The sequence below is a fragment of the Amblyomma maculatum genome, chromosome 4 (genome assembly GCF_055883805.1).
Source record: "Amblyomma maculatum isolate TAMU_Amacu chromosome 4, ASM5588380v1, whole genome shotgun sequence".
NCBI classification, from domain to species: Eukaryota; Metazoa; Arthropoda; class Arachnida; order Ixodida; family Ixodidae; genus Amblyomma; species Amblyomma maculatum.
In genome coordinates this window covers 25,944,040-25,969,340 of record NC_139347.1, presented here as the reverse complement: position 1 = coordinate 25,969,340, position 25,301 = coordinate 25,944,040, and positions in this window count along the sequence as shown.

Below are 25,301 nucleotides of genomic sequence, written 5' to 3'. Positions count from 1 at the left end.
AAACCATATTTGAAACAGGCGGCACTGCTTAAGAAAGACCTTAACTCTCCCCCAAAAGTCATGCAGTTTTTATAACGGACTTCCTTCTGTAACAACCAAGGAGGTAAGTTATGTGCAGTGCCTCCTGTTCTTAACCGTGTTCCTAACCATGTTCAGTGTTGGTTATTTGTCATCACACATATCAATGTATAATGTGTAATAAAACTTTTTCTAACTACACAACAAGATCGAGGATTCAAAGTAAGGCGCATATCAGAGGGGAGCGAAGTCGACAGGAAAGAAGTCTGCACAGAGGCCGGAGTGTCGTCAAGGCGCTGTTGCTATGCCAGCGAATGCGCAAGAGAAAAAAAGGAATGGCGAAGGTTTTTGCTTAACAGGAGAGCCAATAGTGAGAGGGGAACTATAAGCAGATAAGAATCGTTGGGCACAAGAAAAGAATATATGTAAAAAAAGACGTGCAACACGAAGACACTTAGGCGTCCAGTGGTGAGCGTAGGAAATGTGAGCAGCCGAATTGATTGCCCGCTGAAATCGAAGGCTGTCCTACAGCGTGGAGCTTCCCGAGGCTTCACGCGTGCCTGGCTTCGAAAAGGGTTCGGGTCGCAGCTGTTGGCGCCGCTGCTCTGACAGTCGTGCGGAAAATCACGCAGCCGGGCAGCCTGTGTGGGGACCGATACATGTGAGCGTCGGATGTGGTACAACCAGGCCGCTTTATCGACATATCTGAAGTTAGGACACGGAGATTTCGGTACGCAATCTGCAACTCTGGCAAATTAGTAACGTTTCAGATGCTGTTTTTTTATCTGTCATATAGGAGACCGCTCTAATCCTATCAAGTGTTCAGATCGTAGTGGTTTGCAATAATTCAAGAATAATTTTGAGCGCTCAGTTGACACACGTAAGAGCATTCAACTTCCAACGTGCCACTTATCAATATCTGCAAACTGGGTTCGAAGTTTTCAAGTGGTAATAGCATTTAGTCCCGCCCCTTTAACAGAGCGCGGTAATGTAATAATGATAAATATTATTATTATGTTCCTCCCATAGATTATTTTAATTCCAGTCTGACGTGATGGTTTTAGTCGTTTCATTTTACTCTTTCTTTATTTTTAGCATTGATCAGAGACTGTGGATCCGGCCTATCGCCACCCCTCTTGGCACCTGCAAAAATGTCCGCGTTACGTTGTCTTTCACTTCACGCACTTGAGAGACCAGTCATCGCGTTGCCATGTCAGCTGCCATAGTTTTTGATAACGCGGTTGTATCAGGTGATCTCTTAACGTCACCCAACCAGCGGACCAGTCAATGCTCAGCCGTGTCACCTGGCACATGTCACAGCTCCTGCCAACTCGACGATGTCAAGTGGGATTGTGTAGTCACAGACCTCGTCGATCGGTTAGCGCTCAGGTTAAGGAAACGCGAACTGGTTACCTGATCGTTCAGAACTGATTAAGGGATTTATCTATTCATAAGGTCCAGACAACTTTCTAGACTACCAAGACATTCATTTAACGGGAACGCAAGGATTCCGGTCTTACGGCCGCTATAATGCTATTGCAAGGCTACTTTGCCCAACTCGTTCTTTGAAGCTAACCACAAGCGCGTATGTCCCAACCACTCCGGTGGGTAGGAGCGCAGATGGTGACTGAACTGTGACTGTTCATTTGTGGCTCTGAGTGGATTGGGTTGAAGATTTTCATAGTTTAAGGTAATTGCAGTTCTCATATGACTCGCAGATAGTGCAAAACATTTCAGAAATCAACGCAACGAGCAATAAGTAGGCCTCAGCTGTGGAATGCGTGAGAAAAATTTAAACCATTCGAATTTTTTCGCGTCATGAAATTCTAGACAAACGTTTGAGTTTTTGCGTGCTATGTTAACACAAATGTCATTATAGCGCGTCAGAGCTCCAGTCTTCCGATAGGTCCCGACCACGTATTGCTTAAAAACGGGTTTTTGTAAACATGGTCTTGAATTTTGATAGGGGCACGTGCGTGCGTGTTTGTGTGAAGGTTCTTGGTCGACAGAACTTTCGCTAAGAAGAACGTAAGGTATAAAATGCGCACGCATGAAGGCGCAGATACAGACGCACACGCCTGCGCACGCATGCGCGCACATACGAACACACGCGCACACGCATATGCTTTGCCCCCCCCCCCCGCACACACACACACACATGTGCTCGCACAGAAGAAATTTTGCTACTCTGCTGCCGTAATTAGCAAAATGAGGCACGGACACAATGAGAGGAATGCGCACAGATATTAAGTATAGGGTCCCTGTACATGAAGAGATGGGGGCTGCGAAAACAAAGAACGTTCTAAACTGGAATTGCTGGATGCCTGCAATGCTAATGTGAGTATTGACCTCAGGAGTAAAATCGCGCTCATTTGGGCAGCTCCAAGAATGCGAGACACAAATATTTATGTAAATAGATGTTAGTGTCGCAACGCGAATATTCACGTGACTATGTAACCCTTCTGATGAACCTCAGTATGTCGGATAAAGAGCGCGTAGATTTATCCTTGGCAAGACTATTTCGTAAAATAAGATGTTCAAGAGTTCGGTATAAACGTTATCGGTGGTTCTGGGCACAAAATTGGATAAAATATTCACTGGGAGAGGGTGTCCCGGATACGACACCTACGTTAAGCGGCTTTTCTAATCCAAGCTCTTTCGCGCTTTTCTTGTATGTCTCGAGAGAAACGAAAATAACAAGGGTATTATGCAGCGCGCGATTAAAAAGCTACTTATGCTACAGCGTCGGAACGACACAAATTCAGTTCTTAATAGCAATGGGCCTGGTGGTTTACTCCTTAAATGGGCAACTAAGTGGCCATTATTTTCCTTCCTGAGGTGCTTTGCTTAGACAAAAAAAAAAATGGTACCCGCAAACTTCTGCATTAATATGCACCTTACGGAGTAGGGGCCGCATTTACACAAAGCTAAAAGCAATGTGATGCCACACTTTTGATGGTGATGGGGCTGATGGCTTAATTCGGACGCGTTTCTTTGCTTGTAGGGAAGTTTAGTGTGCTCAAAAACCAAACTGCTTTTCACTGCACACACTAAACTTCCCTACAAGCAAAGAAACGCGTCCGAATTAAGCCATCAGCCCCATCACCATCAAAAGTGTGGCATCACATTGCTTTTAGCTTTGTGTAAATGCGGCCCCTACTCCGTAAGGTGCATATTAATGCAGAAGTTTGCGGGTACCATTTTTTTTTTTGTCTAAGCAAAGCACCTCAGGAAGGAAAATAATGGCCACTTAGTTGCCCATTTAAGGAGTAAACCACCAGCCCCATTGCTATTAAGAACTGAATTTGTGTCGTTCCGACGCTGTAGCATAAGTAGCTTTTTAATCGCGCGCTGCATAATACCCTTGTTATTTTCGTTTCTCTCGAGACATACAAGAAAAGCGCGAAAGAGCTTGGATTAGAAAAGCCGCTTAACGTAGGTGTCGTATCCGGGACACCCTCTCCCAGTGAATATTTTATCCAATTTTGTGCCCAGAACCACCGATAACGTTTATACCGAACTCTTGAACATCTTATTTTACGAAATAGTCTTGCCAAGGATAAATCTACGCGCTCTTTATCCGACATACTGAGGTTCATCAGAAGGGTTACATAGTCACGTGAATATTCGCGTTGCGACACTAACATCTATTTACATAAATATTTGTGTCTCGCATTCTTGGAGCTGCCCAAATGAGCGCGATTTTACTCCTGAGGTCAATACTCACATTAGCATTGCAGGCATCCAGCAATTCAAACTGCTTTTCACTGCAGCCCCGCCGGGGTGGTGCAGTGGTAAGACGCCCGACTACTGTGCCGGAGTTCCCGGGTTCGAACCCGACCGCGGCGGCTGCGTTTCGATGGAGGCGAAACGAAGAGGCGTCGTGTGCTGTGCGATGTCAGCGCACGTTAAAGATCCCCAGGTGGTCGAAATTACTCCGTAGCCCTCCACTACGGCTCCTCTTTCTCTCTTTACACTTTCATTCCCACCCTCCTCCCTTCCCCTACGGCGCGGTTCGGGTGTCCACAGAGCAAGTGTGACAGTTACTGCGCCTTTCCCTTCCTGTGAACCAATTTATTATTATTTATTATTCACTGCATTCACCCGTTTACGAGCGAGCCGTGAGGGATTTCGGTAACAGAGGCGAGGACGTGAGCGCAACTCTTACGCCGTTGAGCCATTGCCAGTGTATTCGAGCGAAAGAAAGCCCTCATGACCCAATGAGAAGTTCTCAGAAGAAAAGAAAGAAGAACCACGAGCTTTGCATCACTCGCTGAGTGGACACCCGGGACGGCACGCCGGGCAGAGGTCGGCATCAACAAACGCCCTAAACACACACACACTCTCTCTCTCTGGCTCCTAGCTACCGCGCTGTCCCCTCGCGTTCTATTTTTCGTCCTGGAAAAAAATATTGGGATTCTTATGATCGCTTAGGAGTATGCAGGGAAAAGCTGCCGCATGCCATAGTTTGCACGACAGATTGCACGCGCCGGTCACGCCACCCGCAGCGTTACCTTCAAAGAAGAAGGAGAAGAATGAGCACTAAGATCTTTTTACAGCCTCTTTCAGGTAACATGCGCAAATATTACGTTGAAAAACGGGTACATAAAAAACGTGTTGCTTGAACAATTTCACGAAAATAATTATGCATTCCACCAACGACATGACAAGCATTTGAAACAACGAACAATGGCAAAGCTCTTGCCAAGTGTAATTGAAAAGCGGTACGTGTGAAAGGATCCTTTATATCTCGTAAGAATATGAAACGGTTAACAACTTGACTTAAGAATAAGTACGACAAAGACAATCTACCATCACCTACGCGGCTTAGAAGTTTGGTCCGACTTGTTTTCTTTTAAGTTGAAGCCCAAATAAAAACTGCAAAGACCCCGTGTATCTTTAGCATATTTACCCTTGAACAGTGCAAAACATGCATCACATACCATGCTATGCTGATAGAAATAAATTCCATGTGGTTGCGCGAGCAAACATTGCCATTTGTTTTGGCCGCAATTTTTCAGCACCTTCACAGCTGTTCACATTGCAACCCACATGTTCAATACATACTGTGCATACGATTGCTGTATATGTTTATATTTATTTTATTTGGCAAATTTTATACACTGTCTATACCTTCATTGTATATGTTGTATATATCATCATCGCGAACTGCCAAATTTTATTCTGTATGTAAATACTGATCTGTGATGTATTTGTTCATTAGGATGTATTGTATGTACACTTTCCTTTGTTGTTAATCATGTGCAATTCCTGTTTTGGTCATTTGTCACCGCTCATGTGAATGTCTAATGTCTAATAAAACTTTTTCTAAACACAATACGACATAAAAAGGATTGTTGGTACTAAGCGTGTTAAAGGCGCACCTAGTGAACGCTTTGTGGTGCGTATACGACCACCGTTGTGAAAGTGAAACTGTCCTGGCGCGCCGCGCTGCGAAGTAGGATCAAACAATCGCCGATCCAGCGTGAGTTGATCGCAAAGCAACCGAAGCGCCCCTCTCCCTCTCCCCGCTGCGGTAGATGGGTGAGGCGGAAAATTTAAAATAATACTAACCCTTTTCTTTCAGCAAAGCAACAGAAAATAAATACGAGGGACTTTAGTGACTAAAGTAGCGAAAGGCGAAAGCCTGAGAAGTCTCATCCATCTAGCGTTTCTGCCATCAGCAATCCCACACTTGAACACGCGCCAAGGAACGCCACGCGACAGCAGCGATGTCCTACCATTCAAACGCACACTTGTCGGAGAAAGTGTGACAGATACTGCGTCTTCCCTCCAGAAGTCTCATCTTGTTGGCTCACAGGGTCATGACTTCATAACCACATGACCGCGTACAAGAACGTCAATCACCAATATTAATAAAAATGTTAGAAATTGGGAAGGCCCCGAATGGAGCCAGAACTAGCAAGGAGATTCTTATAATGGGGCTATTTTGGAAACAGAAATTGATTTCAAAAAAAAAAAAAAAATCCGACAGCAGTGCAGAATCCGCAGTGGAGAAATGCCATACTGAGCGTTCCTACTGTACGCGGTACATCGCGGGCCCCTTGTCGAGCAACTAGCGTTCCGTTGAACGTATCGAAGTTCACCAGCGTTGTATAATTGGTTGAAAGAAAATGAAAAGCGCAGTATCTGTCACCCGCGGAATATCACTGACATCTCGCGGATAGCCCCGCCTCGATGGTACAGTGGACGCCCGACCACTGTGCTGGAGCTCCCGGGTTCGATCCCAACCGCCGCCGGCTGCGCATTCGATGGAGGCGAAAAGAAGTTGCGTCCTTCTGCTGTGCGATGTTAGTGTACGTGAAAGATCCCCAGGCGGTCGCAATTACTTTTCTCTCTTTCCTCTTTCACTCCCACCTTCTTCCCTTCCTTGAGGGAGTGGTACAGGTGTCCATGGAAAAAGTGTTACAAATACTGCGCCTTCCCTTGCCTGTCAACTAATGTATTATTATCTCGTCGACATCACAGCAATGCTCAAGCTTACGCATTCCTCCAGTACAGATTTCGCTCGCTCTCGGAATTTTTTCGCACTTTTATGTAATAATTATAGTTTTATTTGATTAATTTACATTATAAAATACTTATGATCTGTATCGCGTTCTTATTTGGCTCATTAGGTGAGAAACGCATCCACTTCTGGTTGGCATGGTGTCACATCCCTTGGACGTCAAGATTAGTCGTATGGCTACTTCGACGACTGATTGATCTTACTTTTACATTTTTGCTCTATTTAATTAAGTAATCATCGTATTGAGAAAATTTTTTGTTTAGCATCATCATACCAGCTTCTTCTGATTGCTACCAATCGCTTTATCCTAACTTTTACGAGGACAACACAAGACAGTACGCACAATCCGTATGCACGGTACACATGACTTTGCCAACATAGCCTAGTAATGCGTTCGCATTAATAAATCTGTCACAACTGAATTTGAACGCAGGCTTCTGCATACCAGTGTGGTTGACAGCGGAGAGGACAGGAACAGAAAGACGACAACGTAGCGACAGTTGTCAGCTTTTCTGTTTCTGTTTCGGTATTCTGTCTGTGTGTCTAAGCGCTACCAACCGCATTAGATTAGCATCAATTAGCCCGACATGTCCTATTCATCTGCATGCCAGGGGAGTCGTTGGTACAAAGCGCTTGAAAGGGGCCCGCAAGGAACGCGTTTTGGTTCGTATCAGTGTCTAGCATGTGCTTGTGATACGTACTGATGCTACAGTAACAATAACTTTATAGGCTTGCGGAAAGAAAACGCTGTGTTGAAGGCGTGATCTCTATTCCTAAGCGGAAGTTTAGGCATCGTCCTAACTTTTAAGGTAACGGACCCTTCGAACGTCACGAATCATATGTAAATATGAATAGTGTCGGTTTTAATAAAAAAAAAAAGAAACCAGAGGCACTGTTAAATTAAACAAGTACATGTTTTATCAACTCCATTTTATCGCCTCAAAAATTGAAAAATATTGGCGATTGAGAGTGACACAAGAGTGTCGCAGTAGCATGAGCCCGTGAGGTTCCGTACTACCGAATTGGAAGCTTATTTGCAGAACCTCAGAACAACCCCTTGCGATCTTCCCATTCCAAAGCCAATCGTTAAATGATGATACGTCAATGAAATTAGGAGAAGGGGGTGTATGTTCGGTACGTGTGTGCTTTGAGTGATGAAAGCAACTATACCAGAGAACCAGCTACAAAGGCTATATTTGTCAGAAGGATCAAAAGGGTCGAATCGTAAGCGGAGTATTTGTTTTGCCAGACCTTTCAAGTGAAAAGTAGTGCTGTGGAGTCAGTGGAAAACCGGGTTAGGGCATACGCAACGGCAAATAACAGAGAAACGAAATAGATGGATCAAGCATGGCTAGACATGTGACGAAACAACATGGCAAACTTCTGGCAGTGTATCATTACTGAGTCAGCGCTGAACGAGAGGAGCATGGACGAAAGAACCGAGTGATAGTTTCGCAGCTGTACATCTACGAGCTAAGACCTGTATTTCCGGGCGTTGCTCCTCAGTCTCTCTTTTTGCTTACACAATCATGTTCTTCCTATCTCTGTTAATCTGGCTTTGTTGCGCCTTCTTTCCACTTCTAACCGTAGGCAGAAACATTTTAGAGCTTCCGTCGTCCTTGTGACATTGCCCTTTTCTCTATTAGTTTTAGTTGGGATTGTTTCTCTAGCTGGTATTGCAATTGTTCTAGCTTCTAATACATTGTAACCGATTGTGAAAGCTAGATTACACTAGTCGGTCGAGGCCACTCTGAACTTGGGCAGAACTGCGTTCTCATCAAAAACTGCTCCTTGTGTCAACGATCTACTTCTCGTCTCAAGCCATTGAATGATTCAGCATTACATTTGGTGCTCTTGGTCGGTTAGAGAAGGTTCGTGGCAATCAGTCTGTGCCACACCTCTTACAACTTCTTTGCGAGGTGACTTCTTATTAGCGCTGAAGAACTATTGCTGTCTCCAATAATTGAACAGAAAGAATATGCCACGTTATCTAAACGGCGCCGCCGGTGTCATCTCTGGTAGAAAGGCTTGTTTTCTACACAGTCGGCGTAGGCTATTCGAATGTCCGAATTCTGATGGGATCATTCAAGTACCCAAATAAACTTAATACAAAAATATACTGACGACCAAGTGCTCTTTTCATGCGAACGTTGAGCTCTACAGACTAAACGGTACACATTGGAGGATTCTACGGACTGCGTACAATTGCGAACGCGATATACGAAAACTTCAGATCACAGCCTGAGCGCGTAAGCAGACACTAAAAATTGAGTTGTTACAATTCGTTTTTGCCGCTAGGTGCGGTCTTGAATCGCAGTTCTGCGCTTAACCCACGCTCAGATTAGCGATCAGAACAGAATTGTAGAGCGAGTGACGCGGTAGTGCACATCATGTTTTACAGTGTTTGTTAGGCGTTTTTTGAATCCTTGTGTTGCAATTCGTCCTAGGCGCAATGTACATCTAGCCACTCTTGGCTTTTCTAAGGTAGCATTTCTCGTATGCTGAACAGTGGCGCCACGCTTTTCCTCTATCCCCATAATTGATTGCGTCACCTTCTTCTGAAACTCTGTAAGCCATGCCGAGTCGTGTTTTTAAAGGCGGAGCTTGACTTCCCCCAAATGTTTCGTTTTCCGGAACCTCAATTTGTTTGTAGAATAATACTTGTCTTACCCTGGAAGCTCTTCTACCCGCAGCAGAGATTCTTTTTCGTCTTCATCTTGATTTATTGATTTTAAAGCCGCTGATGCGCATAAAAGCTTAGGTGCCTTGGTTCAATGAAACAAAAAATGTCGAAAAAAAATTATTTAACCTACTTGATGTGCGCATAACATTACATGGCGGACTAGTAGGTTCACTCTGTCTTCTTCCCAATTGATGTCGCGCCGTTTTGCTGTTTTACTTGATTGCGGTCAAAGTCCCTTGCTTCAGAGAGCGGCGAAAGCGCTTCCAATGGCTCACGGTACCCTGACCTGTCGATTTTAACACCCACAGTTTCGGTGAGCCAAGCTTGACAAGGGACACAACCCAACGCAAAGTGCTTCGCTCGATACCGGCTTTCTCTTTACGCGGAAATAGCTTTGATGCCAATCTCTCCTCTGGATTTCTGTGCAGTGCTAGTGGCAGGAAACAGGAACCTGGTGATTTCCACTTCACAGCTCACTGGTACTTCGAAGACAGATCCGAACTCTTCGTAGATCACGACTGATCACGAAACGTGCAAAATGTTAAAGCACATATGCACGCTCCTGAATATGAGACAGCCAGAGAGCTACGAGTAGCCGTCAGGGCAGTTCCCTCTAGAACTGTGGCTGCCATCGTGTGGCGCGAATAAAGTTAGGTATTCTTGCTTTTGTTGGAATGGGAGCTCTGACCAACACGAGTCATAATAATGATTTAGCTGTCTAAGTATTTCGCGCGTAGAACCAGGCCATAAGTGTCTACTAATTTATTTGCGACGTTCTTAGCAACGAGGCCACCCACCTTCTCATTCGGAAAAAAACAAACAAAACAAAACTTTGGTAGGGCTTCAGATGAGTAATGCTCAATGCTGATTAGTGGATATTTGTATTTGCAAACGAAAGACGTTCACATTAATTCTAAACTAAAGGCCTTAATGAGCCGTGATATGGCTTACGGTTCCTGAAGTGCTTGCAGAAATATCTTATTACAAAGCACGCGAAAAGAACTGATGCAACTGTGAAGAGTGGAGGTATAAAATAAGCACAGTACTAAATTTCACAGGAATAATGGTACCATGAAAACTGCTCAATCAAGCACATGCACATTACGCATGGCTTTCCCAAACTCGAGTCCTTTCAAACCATTTACGTGCGACGTGGCCACTGCAGTTTTCTCTAGTAAAGATGTTAAAAGAAATTATGAATAACGGTATAAATATAACTGAGGCGCCATTAAAATTCATCCAGCATGGCGTGAAAATTCACACCGGCGTCCACACACGCAGAAGTATAAAAAATTGAGGTTTGTGATACCTGGTCAAATTTACCCAGTTTTTAACTCATTGAGCGCCTGTGCAAAACTGGGCCCCAAATTATGGCACACTGCAGTTCTTAAATGCTTGTGCACACCCAAGACGCTCTTTGTCCAGCCTAACTTACAATTTCTAATCAATTGGAAATACTGACGCATGGGGTGTCTAGACTAGGCGTTTATCTTGTCTCTCCGACCATTGGCACTGAAGACAAAGCTGCCTTCGAGAAGTGGAAAACAATGGACAGAGCTGTAAAAGGATATCCCACTTAACTCCTTTACCACCGCATCTCCTATACACTACCTACCATGCATGTGCCAACCATTTTTTCTGATGATGGCAGACCCATATCATATCCTCACACTCACAGTATACCAATTCTGCCTTTTATAAGATTTAGTCATTCAGTGGCGTTCGGAAAATGCCATGACTTGCTGAAGGGCTATATATTGCGAGAACTGGCAATCGAAATAAATGCAAATTTACAATAGGCATACGTCATCCATAAGAACGAGTTAAAAATATTTCGATTTTTTATTTCCCGTACTTGAGCAAGTACGTTCATTTTAAAGTTACGAAAAAAAATGTCTACTATCTAGATTTCCTTATGCAATATCATACATTTCACAACCCATTTGCTGGTTGCTGCTTTCAGGCGTTTCTGCAACATGTGTGGACGAGTAACAATGAAGCTTCGGAAGCTCAAAGCTCTTCTTTGGCCTTATTACTATAATTTTATGAGGGGCGAGCGAGTCATCGAGCCCACCATCTCACGCAGTCGAGAACACGCTGAGTGCAGTACAAAAGTTAGTTTTCATCCCTCTCACGCTATTTTAACATACGAAGCTTTCGATATTTGATGCCTAGTCTTTATATAGCTTTTGTTTATACGATTGAAAGGAACAAAATATTTACTTTCATAGTATTTGCCTGTAGTAAGCAAGGGCGAAGTGGAAACTACGGCAGCCCTGCGGCCACAGAGTGACTTCAGGATTGGTCATCCGAACCTATCATTGATACTGGGCGTCAGATGAATGCCCTGAGGCACATCTACGCTGGCTCAACATGCGTTTCAATCTCTGAATAAACAATTACAGAAGCGGGACCGCATTCGCGGGTAGCAATTCTTTGGCTCAGCGTTGGCAGGAAGTGGCAGGCTAGCGAGCGAGATAAAGTTAGACGAGCCGTGCAACTGACACAGCCTCCGTAATTAGGCGCAGCGGCAGGATTGGGAGGGAGGAAATTGCGCCTGTAGAGCGGATAGCGGTAGGCTTGAAAGGACTTTGCCGTGAGGCGGCAACAAATGAGGACAATTTGTTTGTGTCGCACCAAGAGCCCACATACAGTACTCGGCTGCGCAATTATTCATAAGTTGCTAGGGCTTTTAGGTACTTCCACTATACTTTCTAGGTTCCGCTGGTATGGATAGGGCACGAAACACCGAGCGTTCAAGTGGGGCCCAGCTGAGTGGTCTGGGTTTCGCACCGCCACTTGTATTGAGTAAGAGTGAGAGAGTTAGATGCTATGAACAACGCTTTTGTCTCCGTTATTCGGTCGTAGGCGTTCGATACGCCTAGTAATGACATTTTGCTGTAAATGCCTATTTTCATAAATAAGGAATGTAGATAGTTCAATCACAAAGAAGGATATTTCGGCGTCTTCATGAGTACCGATACCTCATGGGTGTGCCCATATGAGTACTTTCTGGAAGTCGGATTAGTGGCACTGCTATTAGTGTATAACCACGATAGAATTTCCCTCGACTAGAGCTCTTTTTTACTTCTTGGTTTCTCTTAAACCTTGCTAGCTCAACAATTCTGTATGTTGTAGGCGCCTAATAATCAAAGCACCATACTTCGTTCCCGGAAAGTTTGAAGAAGTTATAAAAAAATGATTTCGAACACGATTTTTTTTCACACTATGGAAAGCTGCACCATATCAGTGAATATATCTGCAAATCCTCTCTCAGTTGCGTTGCAAGTCCTTAATTGTTATATATTTAAAAAAATGTTGCCCGTTGGTTTTCTATAGGCGATCTAACTAAACTGAGTGTGAGTGCAGCAAGAACTAAAAAAAAAAAAACAGATTTTTGCTCTGCATGGGAAACTTAGAACGTTCTCCTCAGCTTGCACGTGCACAGCGGCTTTAATGAATGCTTAAAACGAACGAGCTTCTGTGCTGCGTGAAATCAGCGCAAGATAAAGAATCCATGGTGGCTGAAATTTTTCAACCTTGCGCTGCGGCAACCCTCACAGCCTGATTCGCTTTAACACTCTAAACCTGATAAACCATTCCAAACCTTCTAAAAGGTCTCCGCTGAGTAATGCTAGATATCTTATATCTTCTCGCTTGCATGACTTTTATATCATGTTAGAAAAAGACACAGCTTTGTAGGATTCCCTTAGCACGCGAATTGTACTAGGCTCGTTTCACCGCAAACCCGTCGGCGTACCCGGTTGGGGAGAACGTTTTCAGCGACGTGTCAAAATCTTGTTGCAAAAAACATTTCGGTGGTGCCTTTGTAAGAAGGTCACCAAAACTTCATATAAAATATTTTTTTGCCATGATAGATGGCGCCTCTGCGTTTTAGTGTATCATCATCAAATTACGTCCGCTTCAAGGAGCCGAAAAAATGCGTTGGAAGATTGCTGGACGCTTCGAATGAAGTGTATATATCTTGTATTAGTTGATTGACTGGCGGTGCGATTGGTTCACCGACGGATTTGAGACTAGTGATCGGCGACTGAAAGCAGTGTGCTGTAGACAAATAATCTGTCGTGCACATCGCTGAGTTTGAGCCCTTGCAGCTGGTACAGGTGCGGCAAAGTCGGCTGACATAGTACCAGGTGCATGTGGTAGTGCGAGCGGTTCTTTCAAGGATGTGTCGGCACTTGATAACAATGGAAAATTTGTAACACTGATGCCGAGAAGGCGGAGAAGAACGTTCGGTATGCTGGAACAGAGCTACGAACATTAGCACAGGGAAGTGAAGCGCCGTGTGCTTGAAGAAGCCCAGCTGGACTCTCAGGAAGCAGCCGGAGATCGTAAACACAGGATTGAAGCTGAGATTGTACACAAAGCCAAAGATGCCGAGCATAAAGGACAACTTCTATTAATAACAGGCAAACAAGCGGGTGTGATCAAAGTAGCATCAAAGGAGCGGTATATAGGGCACCCAATAAGTGTACCCGCTGTCGCGTCTACTCTTAAGATGATGCTTAGGCGTCCTCCGAATTTTTTTTCTCTTCGATTTCTTTCGATAAGAGAGTGTCTTCAAGCCAAGCTAATTTTGTTTGCTGCAGCTCAAATCATTCGGGTGCATATGTATTTCACCCTTTTTTATTCAGCAAAATTCAATGTTTATCTGTGAGATCAACCCATGCTACGCATAAGACCTGCACTAAGTCTTGTTTGCTAAAGGGAAACTAGGCATAATACCAACCTTTCATACAAACTTTTCTGTTGATAAGCAAAAAGGCAAAATTTTCTTACCTCATAATGAATATTTATAGACTTCTTAATTTTTTTTTTGAACAAAAGCAGCGTACATGACAGATGTGGAAAAGTGGGGATTATTTTCACATTTCTGTGAAAAGAAATGAGTGATATATATTAAATTATGTAATTTTGCACTGCAGTATTCTTTTCAACACAATATCTTACCACAATAGAATTGCTTATGCAATAAAAGCTTTTATTCTTTTTCCTATAAATAATCTGAAGAATGCAACGCACTCTAACCAATGGGTCGGCGACCATTTTGATTCAAAGCTAAAGTACCAGGGTGAACAGCCAAAGGTTTCAAGGTGATGCAGATGGCAAGTTTTCTTCAGTATCAAAGTTTTGCATATAATAAAATCCTTAAATCTCTAAAATAACTTCACTAAAATGATTTCATTACTACATTGTGAAAAATGCTGCTTTTTTAGCTATTAAAGAATGTTATTTAGGAATAAAAAGCGATATAAGGGCTTGAAGATATTTGTTCCTAAGGAGGCATCGTTATGTGAATGACAGAGTTTGAAGCACTTCACTCAAATCTTGCTGAAAGTGTCCCCTTGCCGCTGCCGATCCGCACCTGGCCAGGAAAATATTTGTGAATTCAAAATTATATGGAAAACAGTTTGACATAGAGGTGATTGAGTTTTCCACTTGATAAAGCACTGAGGCCTCCTGCCTCACTGAGACATTTAATCTGGCTTTAAATAAAAATTGACGTATACAGGGCTTTTCCCAGAAAAATAGTATCATAAAAGGAGATAAAGAGAGTGGCGAACAACATCGGAAAGGATGATAGAGGCATTAAGGGAGCAGAATGCCGCCGGGTCGCAATGTTTATTGATATAAGCTGCCTGAGTAAACACGATAAGGAGATTGCCTAGCCACTGAGTTTTGCGAACTCTGGGTAGGATTTTGCGGAAGGTTGATAAGCCACACCTGCTTATTTTAAAAGGAGGCGGGAGGAATATGGAAGGGGATCACAATTGAGGAGGAAAAAAAGCAACTTTATTTTAATTCAATGCAATATTGGAAAAACCCGCGTCCAGTATCCCCTCCCCTAAGAATACTCCAAAGTACTTAGTAGAAGTAGTAGTAATATTGGAAAACAGAAAGCAATTGGGAATATCAAAAAGAGTGAAAGACTCGGAGAGTGTAATGGCCTAGACTGGGAAATCAGAGGGATCGGACTGAAAGTTAATATTCAGAAGGCTAAAGCCATGTTCAACCGCCTTGGAAAAAAAGGAGAGTTTGCGATCGGTAGCGAGTAGCTGGAAGTGGTAATGAAATACGTCTACTTACTGCAGGTAATAACCGCAGATCCGGACCATGAAAGGGAAAAAACTAGAAGTATCAGATTAGACTCGAGCGAATTCAGCAAGTATTCTCAGATCATGAGGGGCAGGTTACTAATACACCTAAAGAGGCAAACATATAGCAGCAGTATCTTGCCAGTACTCACCTATGGGGTAGGAACGTAGAGGTTAACGAAAATAGTTCGACCAAATTTGAGGACCCCTTAAAGAGGTAAGGAATAGAAAATTGTAGGTGTAGCGCTAAGAGACAGGAAGCACGCCAAATGGCTAATTAAAAAACTCATGGTAAGGACATTCTAAAAAGAATCAAGAAGACATGGGCATGGGCAGGTCATGGAATGCGAAGACCAGATAGCCAGTGGTCGCCAAGTGTGACTGACTAGAATCCAAGGGCAGGCAAGAGGAGCAGCGGGTGGCTTGTGGTGGTCAAATGGATGCAGCTGGCACATGACTGGAATAAGTTATGGATGGAATAGGGGAAAGGTCTTTGCCCTCCAGGGGTTGTAGACAGGCTGGAAATGATAGTGGCTCGGAGAAAACTATTTGCACAATGCGCAAAAAATAGGAGAGAGACCCGGATGGGAAGCCAAGAATCTCGGTTTGAAATTGTATCGGATAAGCAGAAATAATTTGCGCCTCATTTATATTCATGTTAACTTGAATATTTCAGTTAAACTGAGGGCTGGATGCTCCAAACACGCGAAGCCGGCCTCCTATCTGTTTTTGAAGAAGGCGCCTTAAGACTGAGGTAATGAGTACTTTAAACAATACAGTGTACAATTATATGGGACGAGGCTATAGAGCATTGGCAAGTTTTTTGCTATCATTCCCGACACACAATGGAGCCAGAAAAAAAGGAAGTGCGCGCTAGCCACTGGAAGAGGGACAGGGTGGAGGACAGTATTACGTTTTGTTTTTGCTACAGCCCAGTGCGCCAATGCCATTTGCTTTCAGGTTGCATTTATACGCCAAGCGCACATGAAAGATAAATAGAAAATATAGGCACAGGGGCCTACTGCGAAATAATTTTGTTCAGTCGACGGACTGTGACTCTGTAGACCAGCATCATGCTTACAAAGGAGGCGGCCGTGGGCGCTGCCGCAGATTTGGGGTGAAAGCAGGCTTCGTTGCCATAAAATTATATGGAAGCGAATGGTTTCCAATGAGTTTTCTAAACTTACAGCGCGGTTATGGTGTTGCCGTTTTGTGCAGAGCAACCACGAGCAAATTGTGGATGAAATAAACGTCAATTTAAATTACAGGTGTATTTAAAACACCTCAAAGCGCACGGGGGTATGACCGAGGACGGCGGCTCGTAGAAAAAAATTGGCATTGACATCTCGGCTATGGCAAGATATACGTACCGAGAGGTAAGCGGCCCTGTCTTAACTTGTTGTGGTCACAGTATGTTTAACCACAGTCTCTTGCACACACTGCACATATGTTCGAATGAATAGTTCAAAAAATCTGCTTCAAAATTTCGGGTTGCAGATCCCCTTTCGGAAACTCGAATATTGCGATCAGTACGTCGCACGACGAGCCTTAACATCCTCTTGTGGGTGACCGTTGACTGACGTCTTCCATAGGCCCCATCTGGGTGGCTATACGCCGTCGATTACGCTCGGCAGTCTGGCATCTCCGTTTGGCAAACCGTTCGTCTCTGTTCGGGCGTCTCCGCTGTTCTCTTTGCCTTCTTACACTCTATCTTTCTTTGTTTAGCAGCCAAGTGCCTGGCGACAACTTCAAGATTCTAATAGCAATTTGGATTCCGCCCTAATTACTCCACAGAGCTAGCTTTAATCGAATTCACAGACAGTATTAAACAATATATGGATAATGGTTTTTTTGCCGGTGCTGTTTTCTTAGATTTCACTAAAGCTTTTGACACAATTAACCATACAATACTGTACACTAAATTAGAATCCCTTGGCATCTGTGGGCCTGCTTTAGCCCTTTTACGTAGTTATCTTACTCACCGTACACAAGTTGTCCAGTTACAAGACACGCTCTCTGACCCTGTAACTATAAATTTAGGAGTGCCACAAGGTTCCATTTTAGGTCCACTTCTTTTCCTCATTTACATAAATGACTTGCCTTTGTTCCTAACTAATACTAAGTGTATACTTTATGCGGATGATACAACGATATTCACTCAGGATAGTAATCTCACACGCCTAATAAACAAATTAAACACAGACTTACAGAATATTGTTTTGTGGTGCCAAAATAACATGCTACAACTTAATCCTACAAAAACCACCTTCATGATATTCCGCACTCATCAAAAGCAAATTATCACGAACCCACACATTTGTCTGGGACATCATATGATTTTTGCCTCCGAATCCGTTACATTTCTCGGCATCACGCTCGACTGTCACCTAAAGTTTAATTTACACACCAAATCTGTCAGTAAAAAAATTTCATTTGGAATAAGGGTGTTAATAAAAACTAGACATTTTTTTCAACGCCATGTTCTCTTATCCCTACATTATGCCTTCATTAACAGTCATCTTAATTATTGCATATCATCATGGGGTAATACCTACTCATGCCATTTATCATGTATTTCTCATCTTCAAAACCAAGCGCTTCGAATTATATCATTCAGCCCATACACAGCCTCTGCTTCACGCCTTTACTCTGACCTTAACATTCTTCCCTTGAATTGCCTCCTTAATCTTAGGTTAGGTCTTTTAATTTACCGCGCTCGCAATGATAATTGTCAACTTCTCTGTTTCTCTGAATCTTTCCTCGCTAATAATAATAACACTCGATTCTCTGAACAAAATAATATGCTACTACCAAAAGTAAACACAAATTACGGAAAACAAACTACTTTTTTCTCCGCCATAAAAACTTGGAATTCATTACCGCTAGCAGTTAAATCAGCCCGTTCGCAACCCGCTTTCTACACTCTACTAAAAAAACATCTCTTATCACACAATTCAGCCTCATACCTTACCTAAGGTTACCTTAATCGCATTTTCTGTTCCCCACTCCGACAGCAAACGGTCAAAGTGTTTGTCATTGTGAACCTTCTTATCTGTCTCTGCTTCCGTTCTTATTATCTTTGCATCCATCCATTGCCCAATCCATGTCTGATATTTTTTGCGTTTTGATAATGTTCTTGCGCTTTGCCTGATGTATGCCTTTGATTTGCTTTTTTTCTTTTTCTTTTTTCTTGTTTGAAAACTTACGCCCGCTTACTATTGTGTAACTTATTCATTGCCGATATTTTAATAGGTTTCAATTTCATTATATCTTTTTCTAGATCCTCTGCCACACTTGTGTATTTATACTCATGTATTCCTAATGGGAGGTCCCCCAAACAGTCTTACTTCGGGACCTCCTACTGTACAAACTTTTTTATGCACTTATAATTGACTTGTATTTCGTTTTAATAAACCTTCAAACCTTCAAACCTTCTTGTCTATACCTCCGTTTAACAGCGGCTGGACTCTCCTTCTGTGCACTCATGTAAAAAATACTTGAGGCTATCCTACAGTCGATAACGAATGTCCACCAGTTCTGTAATCAGAAGAAAGCATAGTAGTTTTCTTGTTATGAGAGCGACAGTGGCCGTGGACTTGTAGTAATCAATTGCCATTCCCCATTCTCACCACCACGAGAAAAAAAAAAAAACCTTTCCAGATTGATTTTAGGTGATAACGAACTTGAAGATCTGTCATTTGTTTTAGCATTCTAAAAGAAGTATAAGTTTTAAAGGAACTGTAAATAAGCTTAGTATACTCGAATAAACGCAAGATAAACCATCGTGCTTGGCGCATAATAGCCTGAGCTGCTTATACTCTAATAAACCCCACAAAACACAACACACAAAAACTCTGAAGGCACCACTAAATTATTATTTGATCGGTTGTACCGGCAACTACAGAATAACTTCTGTAATCGTCGGTGGAAAATCTTATTTTAGCATGTTATTCAAGATTACTGGTAGTGTCGTTTATATATTAATCATCAGGTTGGTCGTTCTCTTTGTTCTGCGGGAAGTTGTTACATCGTACATTATGTGCGTTATCATTAGGTTCACTAACTAAAAGCAAAATGACATTTTTAGGCCGTTTGCCGTTTCACGGCAGACTAGTTGCCATGTTGTGATAGTAAGTTGCTAGTTCACACTCGGAGTTGCGTCTTATATCTGAGGTGCCGTTGTGTGTTACGCGCAGTGCACGCGCGAACCAGAATTTTTAGATATTTTCAACTTTTGGATATATTGCCCTCATTTGGCTGTCTTAAACTGATTGATGCCATGAAGTGGCAGAACTTTCTACGAGATCTCATCTTTCTTAATGAAGCCATTGTTTTTAGTGAACTTGTGAAAGATCAAGGGCTCGTCTGATCACAAGACAGAAATCGTGAATTTGATGCGTGCTTATGACGTTATCAAGCCGACCTAAAGATTGCTTGCGTATTTCCCCAAGTTGATTATAATCCAGCCGTTTGTCTCTTCTGGTCATATTTCGCTATATTCCATACTTCTTCCGTACATGCAAATGCTATGTGCTGTTAGATAAATGTTTTGATTCCTTTAATATTTACATCGGGTGTATAAATATATGAATCATCCTCGAATGAACAGACAAATCACCCAACTCATTCGTAGCATTGCGCATGCCTTTAAAAAGTCACGCCAAAATAGCTATGAATCCCGGTCAAGTTATCTTAACTGTAGCAACGTTTACCGCAGCAGCACATCAGTAACTTTTATGAAGAAAATGCGTCAAAATTTATGAATTCAAATTCATGAAAGACCATGAATCCTGCTTGCCCAGTCCTATTATTCACCATCTTTGCTAGCCAGACTTGCTTGTATCGCGCGCAAGATGCGCTACCTGATCTGTCTGGTATGTGGCTACGCTTCCTGCGTGGGTAAATTCGCTCTACATCTTGATTATAAAATAAAAGTGCCTTATAGTGCCCCAAACGTGTAGTTATCGAGCTATCTTGAACAGTATGCTGAATATCGGACAGTAAAATTCCCGTAATCGCTTTTTTTTCTGGCTCTTCTGTGTGCCTGGAAAACCTCCAGTGTTAACTGTGACAATAATGAAACTGGCAGTAGGCATTTGATCCCACATTATCGACAAGATTTACTTATGAGTACGTGCTGTATGATTTTACAAGATATTATGCTCAAACATGTCATATAGCACATAAAAGAAACAATATAGGGCGCAACTAACCTCGTGTCCGACCGCTCTTGTTCAAAGCAACTGGGCTCATCAAAACCGTTCAACAGACGGCCGGAGAACCAAGTCACCCTGGTCACCGAGACGCCTTCCTAATCGACTATGCGAAAGTATTTTACACATACATACCACACAGCAAGCACCTTCTTAAACTTAATTCGGTCAATAGGAACACATCTAGGTTGATAAAGTACTGTTGAACTTTTATATGACAACTCTCACGTCGTTTAATGCTGCCAAGCAACGCAGTCGCGTCACAAAGTCGAAGCTTACTTGACCTCCTACTTTTTTTTTTCATAAAGGGCAGATCCCACCCGAAAGAAAATCCCATCACGTGGTTGCCACTCACTGCCTGCTGCCTTTATATTCAGTCTGCCTTGCGTTAACAAAAAGCACCTCGATTAAAGTAAGCGTACCGGTGCTCATGGCATGCAAGAGAGCGTGTTTTATCTCTTCGAGTTGCATGGAAACGCGATCCAGAGACACCAGCGTTCTTAGGACCAGCTAGCAATAATGTAGGCACATCCAGATTTGTTCTCCCTTCCTGGGCTCCTACACACCTGCAACTGAGTTGCACGTTCATTCCTCTATAGCTAATCCGCAGAGTCCCTGGCTCACAAAGTTTTACGGGTGCTGTGTTGGTAACGTTTAGGCCTAGCAAGAGATGGTGTTTTTCTGCCTGCCTTGCTTATAGTACGGAAGGGTTGAGCACTCGTGCTTTGTTAATCGGCCCCTCTGGCCTCGTTATTTGATGCTGGCAGCGATTACCGTCTGTCGCAGCACGGCTTTGCAACTCGTGGTGTTTCATTTGGAGGCAAAACGGCGAAAACGCGGTGCCCACTAAGAGGTTGAGACCGCGGATCTTAACGCGTAGCCAACCGAGACGGAAGAAGCTCCCGTGGCGCTACGCCTTCATGAATAATTCTCGCTGCTTTGCCCTGACGAGTGGTCTTTAGAGGCTCACGCAGAAAGTTACGACTAGGGGGTGCCTTGAAGATCAGCAGAGGCTGGGAGAGCGAAAGCGGTGAATATCTGTGACCCATGTCTCGCGACTGGCTTGTCTCCTAACTTTCCCGGGAGTGGTTAGCATGCAGCCTTGTTAGATGGCTAAGGCATTTCATTTATGGATATATTTCCCAGCCTTATCTCGCCTGCGGAGTGAAATAGAGGCACACGAAAGTATTGTGACTACGGTCCTTCACGGACAGATTTTAGAACGTCAGTGACGCTGTAATGTCTCAAAACTCCTATGTCAGGCTTCGCTGTCAGTGGCGCCAGAATCTAGCATTATATTGAGTTTTCACATAGGATTAAATGAAAACATTTTAGTATGCGGGAGGACGTTTCGGCTGAGGAATCAAAATGTCATCAAATGACGACATTCTAGCCTTCAAAAGTATCTGGTTTCAGAAAACTAGGAAGGAAAAAGTTTACTTTAGTTTGATTTGTCTGGTTTAACTTCCCAAAGCGACTCGGGCTATGAGAGATGCCGTAGTGGAAGACTCCGAAAATCTCGACCACCCGGGGTTCTTTAACATGCACTGACATCGCACAGCACAGGGGCGCCTTGCATTTCGCCTCTATCTCCGAGGCCGGGATTCGATCCCGCATCCTTGGGCACAGTAGCCGAGTGCCCTATCCATTGCGCCACCACGGCGGGGTGGAAAGAAAAAGTGATCATTCAAGGAAATATATTCGCTTTTTTACCACTAAGATCTTTAAGAAGTTAGTTCGTAACGCCAGCGAAGAGTGAGCGTACGCTTTCAATGCGCCGGCAGTGTCTCTGTTTATTATTATTAAGGAATCCATGTACGCTAAAGTAGCAACGGGGATGGGCAGGGCGTTGTTAAGGAAACCTTTTAAGTACGAAACAGAAAGCTAAGACAAAGCGTCAATATGAATTTAGAGAAATCTAACTTGAAAACACTGCAAGGTATATTATATTTATAACTACGAAATGTTTGGTGTATAAAAAGGGTCCAAGTAGAGTAATACTGTTTCAAAGTAATGGCTTAAAGCCTTTCTTTGCTTTATTATCGCTACTCTCATTAATGCTGGTGAGTGAGTGAGTGAGTGAGTGAGTGAGTGAGTGAGTGAGTGAGTGAGTGAGTGAGTGAGTGAGTGAGTGAGTGAGTGAGTGAGTGAGTGAGTGAGTGAGTAAGTGAGTGAGTGAGTGAGTGAGTGAGTGAGTGAGTGAGCGAGCGAGTGTGTGGGTGAGCGAGTGAGCGAGTGAGTGAGTGTGTGAGTGAGTGTGTGAGTGAGTGAGTGAGTGAGTGAGTGAGTGAGTGAGTGAGTGAGTGAGTGAGTGAGTGAGTGAGTGAGTGAGTGAGTGAGTGAGTGAGTGAGTGAGTGAAAAGACTTTATTTACACCGATATGGACCTCGGGGCAGGGGATCAGCCACGGGGAGGGTCTCCTTGCCGGCTCTCCTGTGCCGTGGCCGCAGAGAAGGTCTTGTAGTAAGCCTCCTCCGCCAGATGTAGGATGATTATTGTTTTCTTTTTTAAATTTGAACTGCAAGACACATGCGCGCACGCATTAAGCTCTGTTATAGAATAGATGGATGGCTTGAAGCACCGAGCAATGCACGATCGGAATAATAGACGTGTATTGGCAGCGACCGCAAGAAAGATCCTGGAGCTTACAACGAGCGGAGCTGACGCTCCTTAGAAATAATTACTCTTTGAGGCATGCTTCACCATGCATTTCTGACACTGCTAAAAAACGCCGGCAGAGAAACGTGTATTTTGAGGTGGTCTCCTTGGTACGAGAAGTAAACTATTTTGATGTCGGTGGTACGCAGAGCTGACGTATTCCGCGTGATATCGTTTCATTTGTAATGCAGGTATCATTTTCTTCTTTTTTGTGTGTTTTTTTGCTTATGGGCCCAGGCGATCAGGTAGATTTTTTTTGCAGAGAATTTCGCGATATTTTCTGTCACTCGTCAATTCATTCCCATTCTGACTTTCTTCAAAGCTGATTCTATTCAAGTTGCAAATTCCATCCTTAGCCTAATGATATTGGTAATCGTTTCTGACACACCATCAGTTCAGTTCAGTCGTTCAGTCGTGTCCGACTCTTCGTGACCCTATGGACCGTGTTACGCCACGCTTTTCGGTCTCTCACTATCTTCCTAACATCACATAACTTCATCTGCAGTGCATCGAGGATGCTATCTAACCATCGCGTTCGCTGCCTACCCCTTGTCCGGCGACCCTCAACCTTTCCCAACATCAAATCTTTCTCCAGCGACTCCTTTCTTCTCATCAGATGACCAAAGTAGCTGAGCTTTAACTTTAGAATTTGACCCTCCAATGAGCAGTCAGGGTTTATGGTCGACAATATCGACTGATTTGATCTTCTAGCAGTCCAAGGAACTCTCAAGAGTCTTCGCCAGCGCCACAATTTAAACGCATCAATTTTTCGGCGGTCAGCCTTTTTCACAGTCCAACTCTCGCTTCCATACATCACAACTGGAAAGACCATAGCACGAGTTATACGGATCTTGGTTGGCAGACTAATGTCTCTGCTCTTTACTAGGCGGTCAAGGCTAACCATTGCTCTCTTTCCCAGAAGCAGGCGTCTCCTAATTTCATGGCTGCAGTCTCCTTCTGAGGTAATCTTGGAGCCCAAGAAGAGAAAATCTGTCACCGCTTCCACTTCTTGCCCCTTGATGCTCCAGGACTTGATAGGGCAAGACGCCATGATCTTTGTATTTTTAATGTTCAGTTTAAGCCCAAACTTCTCTCTCTCTTCTTGAACGCGCATCAGAAGTCTCTTGAGTTCCACTTCACTTTCTGCCATCAAGGTGGTATCATCCGCATATCTAAGGTTGTTGATACGTTTTCCAGGAATCTTCACTCCACTACTTCGCTGTCACACCATAGACCACTTCCATACCGAGGCTTCACGCAGGCGCCGATGCCTGTCGGTTTCCTCCTTTAGCACATGTCCCCATGTCAGATGGCCGTAGACAACCCCAAAGCAGCACCTGCCCACTTCCATTGTTGACCAGTGACCATTCTACACAAACGCCCTTACCGCCGATGTCGGAGAATTTCACCCCTATGACACCAAATAAAGACCTACAGCACCCTGTTAAAAGAGACCTTTTTTTTCATTTTTGTGGACGCAATCTAAGTACCCTTTCTAGGTTATGCGCATTCGTTCTCTTCTTTTTCATTGGCCTCGACTAGGTCAGTGCACTTTTGTACTTAAGAAAGGAATAAAATCCAGCGCTAAAACGAAATGCAGTATACGAGAAATTTGTAATATCTACTGTTTAATGCTACCTTTCTTAAGCACCACGGGCCAACCTGCCCAAATGATGATTCCTTTTTCCTTTCTTCTGCCTTTTTGTTTTGTGCATGCGAAGCTTTTTCGAAGTACAGCTTGGGCCAACTTTTAACAGGCTCTCCAACGTACTGGAACATCTCTTTTTAAAGAAAGCACTCAACCTTAAACGTAAGCAGCTTGAACGAACACCACTGCGAATCGTACGCTGTAGGTTCCGTGATGGCTGTTTTAGGGAAGAATCTGGTCTTTGTTCCAAAAACGGATGCTTCGAAGAGCGGGAGGACGAACCCATCGCAGCTCCCTTCCCGTGGGAGTCATATGGAAGAAGTCTTGTTGGACGCCCTCGCAAGCACTGGCTAGTAGTGGCAAATCGGATTATTGTTTGATGCCCGCTAGGTCAGTAGCCTTGACTGCTTGTTAAGCACTGGTTTGCTTCTTAAAA